General features: G+C 39.4%; 1 protein-coding gene across 1 annotated transcript in view; it reads left to right on the forward strand.

Annotated features, from left to right (window-relative positions):
- Nucleotides 1-13,285, forward strand: part of rsrc1 (arginine/serine-rich coiled-coil 1) — a 94,979-nt gene that overhangs the window by 60,283 nt on the left and 21,411 nt on the right. The gene's annotated exons all lie outside the window — the stretch shown is intronic.

Genomic DNA, 13,285 nt, shown 5'->3' on the forward strand with positions numbered 1-13,285 from the left:
CGCCATGGTTACATGGTTGAAATGCCTGGCTTGGCAAGGCATTTCAGTGCTTTCCTATGGCAGGCCCCAATTACCTTAACACGCATGTTTTTGACTGAAGGAAAAAAAACCCTGAAGAAATCATAGAAACTGTTGCTGCATATTAGCAGTGCTAACCACTCCTACACAGTGTCTGCTCACCGCTCTCTATAAAGATTAGTGGAAATAGATCTCCAATCAACCTAGCACTATCTTTTATTCCCTTTTTGTTTTTGTTTTTTTAACTGATCCTTGGTTGTTTCATTCTACTTGTTAATCTGTCAATAGCAAATCACTGGTTTCCTTTTAGTTGCTACATATAACTTAGCTCAAAAATAACAATATTAAACAATTAACTTATTTTAAAGTACTATTAGTTCAACAGTTGTAACTATTTCAAAACAGGGACAAAGTAGACAGCTGCAGTATTTTGCAATATTTTGGATCTGTTGTGTTTTCTCAAGGAAATTTAGCATTAGCTCTAACATCATTGTTAGCATAATAGGCTAGTTTTAGCAGGTCAATTTAGCAGTGAACCTGGACTATATTATGTGTAGTCCCACGGAATAATAAACTTGTAAAGCAATTTCCAACAATACTTTTATTTTTGCTCTAAGCTTGAAAAGGTGTATTGGTGCAAGTCAGGTTTGTTTAAAGTGTGATGCCTTTTAAAAAGCCATAAGTATAAACTGCAGATCGAATTAGCATCTGCTGTATGAGAGCTAAACATAATGTTAAATTGCCAACATGGAAATCAATGAAAAGTGGATTTAAATGTCTCATTCAGTCGCCACAAAACAACCGATGTCTGATACTGCTTTTACATTTCACCTCTACTTTGCGAACCTCAAATTCAGGGATGCTGATTACAGTCTGTAGTTTTTATTAGGACAGCTGTGATCTGCATGGAAATGCAGGCAGAAAGGAAGAAACGTGCTTAGCATTGCAGGTGATAAATTCAGTCGAGCTCCTTCACGACCAGCAGCATCGGTTATACACACACAGACACACACACACACACACACACACACACACTGCCTCAAGATTATCTTGATGCACATTTAAATAAAGTCAAGAGTAATTTGCAGTGGATATACTAACAGTAATAAAAGTCCTCAGATAGAATAATGACCCAGGTCCCTTTACTGACCAGGACATGATATAAATGAGAATATCAAATGTGCCACAAGTGCCTATGTGCACGCCCGCACAGATATGTGTTGTACTGTAATTTGTCCTAGTTTGTGATTGTGTTGATGTTGCTGGATTTAACTTTGTCTCTCTTTGTGGCTTTTTGTGTGTGTGTGTGTGTGTGTGTGTGTGTGTGTGCGCGCGTGTGCGTGTGTGTGTGTGTGTTTCCTTGCACAATCGGTGGCAGCGTGACCTTTAAAGTTAGCTGACCTTTCAGCCAAATGAAAGCGCAGCTATAAGGAACTAATTAGCCCTGCACTTTCTTTTTCTTTCACTTATTTAAGGAATAACTTATTCCCTTCTTCCCTTTTTTGCCCTGTTTTGTTTCTGTCCAGTCTCGTTATGATTCACGTTAATGTAATTTGTTTTTCTTTGTCTCAGAGCTCCATCTCCTCTTTCTTCGTGAATAGTTTTAATACTTTCTCCCTTTTTTTTTGTCCAGCAAATTATCTACTAGTTTCATTTCTCCCTGTCAGTGATTTGTGCCTTTTTCAAGCTACATCCAACCTTTTCACTTTTCTTCACTTCACAGGGAGACATAGAATAAGTTGTGACTCTTTCTTTTTCTGTGTAGCCATTTATTAAGCAAAGTTCTTACAAAAAAAAACAATCGGCTGTGTGCCTCATAAGATTTTTTTTTTCTTCACGCGAAGGAAGTTTAGAAAAGCAATTTAAAGTGACCCTAATGGCCCTCTTTCTTTGCAAAAGAAGCAAGTGCTTCCATCACAAGTACCTCAATGCACCATCAGAACCATGCAGCTTCATCCTCTTCTGCCCTTCCTCCAAGCACACTAAAACTGAAGAGTTGGACCACTGCTGATGCTAAACAGCAGATCACCAGGGGTCTCCTCGCTCCCTGCAGGGCCTCTCAGAGGTCAGCACGACTGCAAAGTTTGCACTTGAACTGCTAAGTCAACTGAAATGAGAAATCCTTTTAAAGAGAACGGGAGGGGAGAAGTGAACGCTACCACCTACACTCCTTGTTCATAAATAGATCTGCATCCTAGACCGTCGGTGCATTTGAGTTAGTTTAGCCTTAATCGAAACCACTGAGATCTGATTCATGTGGATGCTATAATATGCAAGCTATTATTGTAGCAAACCGCGTACTGCTGAGCCCTGAGAGAAGAGAGGGGGGTGGTGGGGTGGAGGGGGTTTATCAGCCAGGTTTACTGGGAGGGAGGAAGAAGAGGATCAATAACTGGCCTCGTGGTCATCAGTTAACAAAGTAGTTGCTGCTTTAAAGGAATGTTTGGCTCTCTGGTTAAGGGCAGCCAGATGATGCTAGTGGTTGAAATAGGAAGCGTAGGAAATGAAAGGGGGTCAGAATGAGCGAGGTGGAGGCTTCCTTTGTTAGTTTCATGCCTCGTTTAGGCTATTAAAGCTTGGAAATGCAGCTTGTTTGCCCAGGGGTCTTCAAGCTAACTTGGTGACCCAGCTATAATAAGATGGAAATCACTGCCAAAGTTACACAGCTGGTTTGTTTGGACTCTACTTTAACGGGGAACTTTATAAAAGCTCAGTTGTCACAATAAAAACCATTATTGTGTGATTAGTTTTCTAAAAATAACAATTTATCCTGTTTTATCTGAGGAGTACCTGCTGCTCTGCCCTGTTTTTTTGTTTTGTTTGTTTTCTAAGTTTACTTATTTAGTTGTTAATTAGCCCTTATTTTATTTGCAACTTGCTTATTTATTTATTATACTAATATGCCAACATAAAATAATTTATTTCCATTAATTAGTTGAAACCTCTGTAAAAGTATAGAATTTGATTTAGTTGTTTTCCAAGTATGGATAGGTATACAACACTATTGAGAGCAAGAAAATGTTTACGCCCCGTTCATTTATCTGAAACAGAAATCTGTTTTTCTGGGAGAAAAAAAAAAACATTTTAACATTGATGTGTGTTTAGATAATGACTTCTATTTTTAATTTGTCACACCACAACTTGAGTTTTCACACAACTCATTGAATATTTTAGTCTTTGAGTTACTAATAGTTAAACACCTATTCTAAAATAAAAAAAGAGAAGTTTCCACAAACTTTTTTTGTCATTTAAATACTTATAATTCTGGATTTTAAACTGCACCCAAACTTTTCAAACTGGTTAGGGCTTGGATGCCCAAATGCCCAAACAAAATGAAATGGCATTTTACTATGTTGCTAAATCTGAAGTCTTCTGCAAAAACATGGTGACAAATCTAGATAAGTGAATTTGGAGAAGTGTGGGATTTTTGAAATGGAAATGTTTGTGGAAACCTTTCTTGATTGTTGCAGTTTTATTATTTATAGGATCTGTTGTTATTTTGATCTTGATTCTTATACTCAAGCAATAACATTGCTTAAGATATACATACACAAACAGTGTTTCTTGAAGTGCTATTGCACTTAATCGAGAACCAGGGATCTACTTGGATCATCCTTTTTGAAAGTAAATTATTCAACATGGCTGGACAATAATGAATGTTGTATGTATTTCGAAAGACCCTTCAGTTTTGTTGCCATGATTTTATTTTCTAACTTCTGAGCCTCTCCATCCAAGCTTACATATTTTAGCTTTGTTCAAAGCTTATTGAACAAGGAATGGCAACACAAACCTCAGCAATAACCTATCGTGTTAATTTAACACAACCGTTTTCATCTTCTGTAATGCTTTATGTTAACAATTATTTTGAAATTAGTTTTATTGAGATCTGCTCGATATTGAGAGACAAAATGATTTTGATCTTTTGGATCAAGTTTCACTGCGTCTTATGCTTACATCTGATGTGAAATTTAGACACAGATTTGCTAAGGCCTATAGTTAGTGGTGTAAACATTGTGAAGGTAGGGGAAAAATCGAGAAGAAGAAGGAAAATGTAGGTAGAAGAAGAAGGAAAATGTAGGTAAATGTTGACTTATTTCATCGTTGCAGAATAAACTTATAATGACACAATGTGCTTTCCGGGTGTCATACTGCCCTAATTGAACAACTTCTCTTTTTAGATTTCAGGGTAAAGTGTAACACAGCTTCATTTGAATCTGCTCCTTAAAAAGCCTCCAAACGCACACACACACACACACACACACACACACACACACACACACACACACACACACTCAGTGTCGATTTGTGAAACCTCAGCCTGGTGTGTCATTTGTGAGGCTCTGAGAGAAACGTCTTTTCATCCGTGCTGCCCTTCTGTAAAATACAGAATCATGTAGATATGGATTGGACACTAGCCTATAGCCTACAGATGGTATCTTAGCCTCAAACCTGCTCTGTCCCCATTACCTCAAACTGCCACCAGATTGGGAGATCATATATTTTAATGAGACGTATAATAGCTCTTTAACCCATATCATTAGGGGAATATAGTATACCTACCGTTTGCTCTTTTGGCTGTTAAACGAAAGGACTGTTTCCCTAATTACGTGGTGCGTAGGACAGGTCATGGGTTGGATGTGTACCTGTGTGTGCCTGTGCGCGTGTGTGTCTATGTTCAGGAATTGTATGACCATTAAATATTCAACCGCAACACCCCCCACTCACTATCCTACCCCCCCCTCCTTCTCGACCCGGCATCCATTAACGCCTCATCACCGTTTAACTAGCTCTGTTGTCAATCACCTCAGGGCCTCGCCTGAAACTGGAAAATGTCTGGTTCTGGTTTCCTACCTTAAAAAGACAGAATCGGAGTCCACACCCCCTGCTGAACTGACGGATACCTCAGTGAAGGGCAATTAAATATTACTGGAACATAACGTCATTAGGGAAAGCGTGTCTGCGCCGTCGTTTGTTCGAATGCTCTGCTGAGCAGTTTGGCAACCAGCTGAAAATTTCCTCTTTGCGAACATGCAATGATAATGTGGGCGTGTGTGCATGAAGTAAATGATGCAATCCCTTTTTTTCTAATTGAAAATAATAACTAATCCACGGCTAACAAGCTCTTGTATAATCCACAGCCGTGTTCCTTCAGTTCTGGCCTATCTTGGCTGTAATAAAAGAACAGGAAATGAGAGGCAAGTGAGAGCGGTGGCTTGGACATTGACGCTTAATGTAATCTGCCTTGAAATCAAATTATTTGACCTGGAAAGCCTAACAATACAAAACTCCTGCCAGGCTGCTGTTAAATATTTAGCACGTGCCTGTCATGAATACAAATGGAGCGCAAATTAGAATCTACAGGCGCGTGACCCCCATATCAGACCCGAGGAGCACAGGGGGGGGCTGGCTCTGCTTTAAATGTTTTAATTACCGGGGCCACGGTGTGGCGTGCCACGCTACCTCGCCGAGCCGCGTGGCTTGAAGGACAAGCAGTGAAATTCAAGTGCTGGTAAACATGAGCAATCCGGTGTCCGTGATCTCTTCACATTAACTAAAACACGGGGATTCAAGAAGGAGATTGTTTGAATTTCGCCATGCTGCTGTTGTGCACTTGCTGGACAGTTTGTTACGTACAAAGACGTAAAAATTACAGCAGAGGAAGTAGAGAAGGCTAAAGATCACTTCTGAAATCAACCATTTCCCCCATTCATCACAAGTACAGCTGACATTTGATAAGGACTTAAGACTTGAACTAGTCCCAGACTGTGTTTTCTCAACATTACTGTTACTAGTGCGATTAGTATTATTTCTCAGCATCTAATTTCTCTAATCAGCAATGCAGACTTAATGTCGTCTGTATAACATTATAACTGTCAGGGATTATTTACCATCAGCAGCCAGAATAAGGAATGCAGTCTGCGTTCTCATCATTATGATTTTATGAGCATAGAGGAGGATCCTGCTTAAGGCTCTTATTGTAAAGATCTGGAAGGAAGTTGTCTCATGAGCTAACAAACATAAATGGTCCTCAAAACATAGAGAACTGCTATAGCTCTTTTTGTTATCCTGGCAAGTGTGATCACACGTTTTATTACAACACTGATGGTCTAAACTAGTAGGAAATTAAATAAGACAGAGCATCCCAAAGATTGCAAACACTAATTCAAAGTTAACTTACTTCCACTGGTGGAAGTGAATGTTTTCTTCCACTAGCCACTCATTGGAAAATATTCTTGGCACCCTCTGGGGCCCTATATTAATAATATAGGGGATATCCATTGACATCAAACCCTTTAAAAAAAAAATCAAGTGCATCCATTTGCTCGTTTGGGGTTGTTATATCCTTTGTTCCACAGCATGACATGATAAGGAGCAACTAAATAATTCAAAACGACTCGTGGATGGTCTCAATGTACACTAATTTGTTTCATTTCTGACTTAGTGGAGTTATGCAACGCCTCAACTACAAATATTGGCCAGAGCACAGGAAAAACTGTTGTAGAAGAACATCAATCCCACTCAAACTGACTCAAATATTCTCAAAATAAATTTAAAAAATGACCAAACGTCCCTGTTAATTACACATTCCTGGCATCACACTGACGATGCCCCTTGGTAAATGCTGGGTCACAATCTTACTCTAAGCCGGCTGCACCTAGCATAGCTATCAGTAGGTAAATTTGTTGAGTTTAGTGTCACACACAAGCAGCCATCTCTCATCATGCTCATAGCTTTTTGATCACACTGTAACTTACTTCTGGCGACTACTACCAGCAGGATAATGCACCACGTCACTAAGATCAGGTCTCAAACTGGTTTCTTGAGGGCTCTGGTCACCAGATCTCAATCCAGTGAAAAACATTTGGAGTGTGGAGGAACAGGAGATTCAAATCACGGATGTGCAGCAAGTCTCAGAAAATGTGTTGCTGTCATATCAATATGGACCCAAATCTCCGAGGAATGTTTCCGACACCTTCATGAATTGTCTCTGCTGTCAGGAAGTAAAACAATACAGAAGGCAAAGGGGGGTCCAACCCGACACTAGCAAGGTGTGGCTAATAAAGTGGCCAGTGTGTGTAGTTTATTTTATACTCTTTCAGAATAAAGGATATACCAGTTTTAAACTGTTGTCTTTCTATTGGCTATATGATCTACCGCTGGACTCGAGGGAGGCACTGTATTGCTGTTGTGCACTCCGAGCTGAAGAAAGATCCGTCTCAGTGATTTTGATGTAAGAAAATCTGGTTTGTATCGACTGGGTATTGATTAGTGGAGTTGGCCTCATCTCCTGTCGTTACTTCAGATAAATGGTCTTATTTGTTGTGTTATTATGTTCAACACAATCATGCCAGGAACAGTCAGAGGAGTATTGAACCGACACTTCATTGGCTTCATGGCTTCTATTTGTTCCAGGAATTAAAGGATGTTCTCTGCCAGTACGGCACTGCGAATTGAGCACACTGACGGTCAATTACACCATCACTTTAAAGATCTTTTTCAAACACAATATTACTGGAGAACAGTCAGGGTTATATCTGATTTTTGGCGTGCCTAAATCAGGACTGATTTAGGGATAAATAAAGCCTGGGATTGAGTGTAGCCATCCTTCTTTTTTTTCCTATTCATTCAGGTTTGTGGTCCCCCCCCCACCCTTGAAATGATTAGTTATGCATGGCTTGTAAGCACTGAATCAGAGTTATGGTCCCTGGGGAAATAAATTTGGCAGAAAATCAGTGTGAGAAGATTTAATTATCACGAGGAGACCTTTTTTCCTTGCCTTGGCCCACTGAAGCCCAAATGCCTTTCCTCTGCTTTCCTTTTCCGTTCTGTGCTCATCTCCAAACGTAGCAGCCAGGGGGAAAAAAAAAAAAAAAACAGCGTTCATGCTGCATGCCAGCCCTCTGCTTGCCTCCCTTCTCCCCCCAATTTGTTTCATTGCATGGTAATAAGTAAAGCAATTACTGCTTTATTGATTCTTCATCACGGCAAATTTAAGGCTGATTTTCTTTTCCCGCTTACTCCTCACATCCTCCCCCCTTCATCCCTTCGGAAATGGCACAGCAAGGTGATTAGTTGACCTCCTGTCCTGAGCGCTGCTGGTCTCGTGAACGAGTCGCAGTGAATGCCGAATTCTCCTAACCCCATTTGATCTCCCATCCCCCCTGTCCTGGGCTAATGGGATGCCGATGCCACCGCCCATGGTGGCTGTCACATCCACAGGGAAGGAAGCCATGGCTTGATAATTTCTGTAGGGATGACTATGGAATGACATGTTTAACTCAATAACAGTGGGGAGCTATCTGTGCCATGGGCGACATTACTCAGAAATTGACCATGTATCCTTTTTACACTGACTTCATCCAGGTCAACCAGGCAGATGATTGACAGAAACCTTTTAGCCTCCGTCACTCGTAATCATTTCTTGGGTTACCCTTATCAATTAACCCGTTGCCAGTAAACCAATGTCCAAAGAGTCACCAGCTTAAAGCATTTTATGGTACTTTGTAGAAGATATCAGATACCTAATAAGATCTTCTATTAGACTAAGATTTTAAAAAAACATTTTTTTTTACTTTGTATTTGTTTTTTACCTTATAGATTTATATTTAATACTAAATTGAACTCATTCTCTTAGTCTGCCATTCTGTCCAGTAGCTGACTGCCGAGTCAACTGGAGCAGGTAGCCTTACCAAGTAACCAGCTGGTTATTCATCCAGTGTTACTCCAGGCAGATCAGAATAGCTAAACCCATAGTATTTTTAAGAATGCTTACATGAAAAAGATTAAATTTAGTTGGTTTTTAAATTAAAATATCAAAGTATTTGTGTGTGTGTGTGTGTGTGTGTGTGTGTGTGTGTGTGTGTGTGTGTAGCAGTAGGACAAATTTTTATTTTTTGGTTTTGAATACTAACAGTAATATGTTATTGATTTTTAATCAGCAATACATCTTAATACATCAATACCGTGGCGTTTTTCTTTGTTGTTTTTTTCAAGGTTGTTTAGATTTAGATTCCAGACCATTGTCAACATAAAAAGGCTCCACCCCCACGCGCTCGCACCCACACACACACACACACACACACACACACACACACACACACACGCACACGCACGAACATGCACGAACACACACAGGGGTTGACACATATCTGGACTTAATCAGCAACAGTCTTTTGCCCGACAGGGTGGACAGAGTGCTGTGATTAGACACACCCACAGACTGCTGCGGGTCAGAGTGCTGACATATTGGGGAGGCCCCTGGCCATGTGTTGGCCCCTGCTGGGTTTGTCATGAGACATTAGAAGTCTTTTAGAATTTTGTGTGGCTGTGTTTTAGTCCCCCTGTGGGGACCCTCAGGTATGTTTTAAGGTGAGTATTTTATGAACAAATAAAGCAGTGAAGTTGCAGTTTGTAAAAATAATACTGCTATAAGCAGGGTGACATTTATTATTATTATTATTATTATTATTATTATTATTTTCATCTAATTTCAACTAAACTTCCTAAAAGGTTTCATTGAAATTTGAAACTTTTCATTGTGTTTACAGCAATTACGGGAATTCCCTGAAACTTACGAGTAACTGTAGCATGTTGCCATATTCAAGCGTAAATATAAATAATTTGTTTTGTAATAGGAAGACGTTAATGTTTGTAATAATTGTGATGTTCGTAAGATAAACATTAACACAGTATATCAGGTACAAGCAGGTGTTGCAGCATAAAAAGAGGCTTCTCTAGTTAATATTAGACAGATTTTTGTTGAGGTTGAAAAATTATCATTCACAAGATGGCTCTAGAAACCTGTGAAGGGGAATGAAAACTTTTTTAAGTGCCAGTTTAAGAGGACAAAGATATGTGAAAAATCAGCTGCGACTCAGTGGTTAAGATAAATACAACCAGCTGGGTCAGACCGGACAGGACTTCAGATAACTGGCTTATCTGTGCCTGTCCTCAAACACCAGCAGGCGCAGAGAGTTGATGACTCCCTCGGTGCATATTGTTCTGAACATTGCCCAGACAATGTATATTGATAATGAAGTGTGACAGTGGAGTATCTATTTAAAACACCCACCAATTATGCCATACTACGGATTGTGCTATGTATAAGTAAAGTATCTATTCAAGGCAGGAAATAACCATGGAGCCACAATTTTTATTTTTGCTTGATGCATTTTTAAGGCATATAACTAAGATCTAAATGCTTCCCAGCCCCCTTTTCTGCCCCTTGCTTGACCATCTATGACCTTCTCATAAAAGTCCAGAGAGGAATCGTCCGACTGACGTTATCAGAACAAACACATAAGGTTTTTGAAACGTTGACATCTTTTTATTTTATCCAGCTTCATTTAAAACTCCTGTTAAAATTTTACATTTGGCATGTTACAATTTAGATGTCTGCTAAGCAGCTGACTGCGGAGATATCCGGAGCAGGTAGCCTAACTATTTAAACAACTTGTAAATCTTCCAGTGATTCTCCATATGGACTGGAACCTCTAAACATATAGTACTATTTAACATGTGTACCTCAAGTCTATTAGTACGTCACGTACGTTACGCTTTCTGAATTTAAAAACTGCTTATACATCAGTACTCTAGCATTTTTGAATGTTATCATACCATAAAAAGCTCATACTTGCCATTGCCTACTTAAAAAAAAGTATGTGATTCTCTTCTGCTTCAAAATACAAATGATGCATTTGTACACTTTTTGGGTCTTCTTTGACCACGTATTTAGAATTAGCTCCACCTGAGGTTTATGCTAACACAGAGACATGGAGCACACTTGCACATCTGCTAGAATTCAAGGCTATCCGAAAATGACATTTTACTCATTCACCTTGCATTCATACACTCATTTATTGCTCACTCATTCATGCATTTATGTCCTATTATATAGACCATGAAGACATTTATGGATTTACATTCAAATAACACTGTCACTGTAGGTTCGTTATGATTTTACATGACTTCCTTTAAAGGAGAGTTATGTTCAACTCATTGCCAAGGTTGTTAGTCCACAACTGAGGTCAGCCAGAGAGGGGGTGGGCAACATTTGCCTAATTAATTACTACTCAGACACTGCGCGCACGCATGCATGCATGACCATGACCTTTACTTATATATTTTGTAGCAGACCACACAGAAAGGACACACACACACATATACAGAGGCTGCCAGGAGCCAGCAGAGTTAAAGGAAGAATCAATTACAACTCAACTAAGGGGAAAGAGTTGGCTGCTTGATGGGTACTTGTCAAGATGACTGTAGGTCACGAGGTGTGTGTGCGTGTGTGTGTGTGTGTGTGTACTAGACTGATGTGTGTGTGTGTACTAGACTGATGTGTGTGTGTGCTGACATTCATGTGTTAGTCTGTTAAAATCGAATCCATTTCCAGGATTCTGATTACATCATTTTCATTTTAAGGACCTTGCTCCAATTAAGTAATTAGTTGCTTGGTGTTTCCCTAATTATAGAGTTGTTCATGAAAGAGCTGCTGACCGGCCTGGGATTGAAAAATGGAGACCGATGCACTTTTTTCCCCTGCACCCACACACACACACATACGCATACATTCAACACACACACACACACGCAGCCCGGTTTAAAATCAAGTTAATGCAGTCAAACGCTTGTTATTTCTGGTAAAAGGCAGGGCAGATACTGCATTTCTAATCACACTAAAACAAGACTTTACTTAATAAAAAAGATGTAATAGTGACTATATACAAAAAAAAAACAATGAGTTTATTCTGACATTCATAAACTTTTTTTGCAATTCTTGCTTTTGCAGTAGAATTGCATTGAAGGCAAAGTGTCTTGTCAAATTGGGGACAAATGGGAAACGAAATTTAATAAAGCAAGCAACCCCGCCCATACCCGTTTGCAAACAGTTCACACAGAAAGTAGCTGTGATATCTTGAACACCTCACCGCTCAGCCTGTGAAAACGTCACAGTTTAACGAGATTCTGTGACGCTGCCCAGACTGAGGACATCGACTAACACTCATGCTGCTCTCTTTTTTCCTCTTTCTCAAAAACACACACACACACACACACACACACACACACACACACACACACATACGTGTGTATGAGAAGCTCACCCAGCTGGTTTTGGTTAGCTCTTCATGTTTGCAGTCATCACTGTGCTGGCAGGTCAGCAGGGTGAGTCAGGACCATTCCTGGTCAATTTGCCCCTTCACTAAGTCATATCCCCTTTTTGTATCCACAAAATGCCATTTTATCTCAACCTACTTCCTGTTGGTACCTTTAATCTTAAAGTGGTTTCTTAAAATCAGTTAATTCTCACGGCACAGTCATGTATAACTTAAATTTAATTGTATTTTTTTTCTTCCCTAAATATTTTATACTACACCTTATTCCACTTCTTATAGATCAGATCTCAGTTGGGTCTGTTGACTCTTTGGGAAAAAAATTGAGTAGCCTCCTTCTGTTGATCATATTTACTAGTCAGACAGTCACATTTCCTTACAGTAGTGTGTGAAAAGGTTTTAAAATATTACTTCAAATCATACGCTTTCAAAGGTGGTGGCAAATTGACGCATTGTCACTTTGAAACTTTTCTTGGCACACTTCAACAGTTACTTAAAAAAAGCAAAAGTAGGAAATGGCAAAGGGGTGAAATCACCCTCAATCATCAAAACTCAAGAAGGTTCTTGTGAGACGAGCCAAGAGCATCAAACTTGCATAATAGTATGTCGCTTCACATCCTAAACACACTCCGAGTACCTACCGTCCAAAGTCCTTTGCAGTCTATGTGACGTACCTTCTGTTTTTTGTTTTTTGTTTTGTACAGTTCACAACTGCACACAGCACAATAAACAATGAATAATTTAATGACTTCTCATTGAAGTTTTTGTTAAGGTAAGGGATAAGGGTTAGGAAATAAGAGCAAAGTGCACCAACATTTTTCTTGAAGCTATGCAGGACCGCATCTGTAGCCTACGGTTCCACAAATTGTGCAAAAAATGTCTGCTTGGGACAGACTAATGTGCCGACTTCTGACGACACTTATGCAATTAAACCAAAGTGAAAAAAAAACAAACCTGAATTTAAATATTGTTACTTAACAAACAGAACTGAACATGAAAAGCCACCAGAGACCATAAAGTCATCTCAAAGCCATGAGGACCCTGAGAATAAAACAAATAAAAAGAAGTGTCCTGTGAGCAGTGGTGGAGAAAGTACTCAATAAATGTACTTAAGTAAAAGTACAAATACACAGGCAAAAATGTACTCAAGTAAA

This window comes from Poecilia latipinna, unplaced genomic scaffold (genome assembly GCF_001443285.1).
Source record: "Poecilia latipinna isolate Pla-1442-1.1 unplaced genomic scaffold, P_latipinna-1.0 Scaffold1248, whole genome shotgun sequence".
In the NCBI taxonomy this organism is placed as follows: Eukaryota; Metazoa; Chordata; class Actinopteri; order Cyprinodontiformes; family Poeciliidae; genus Poecilia; species Poecilia latipinna.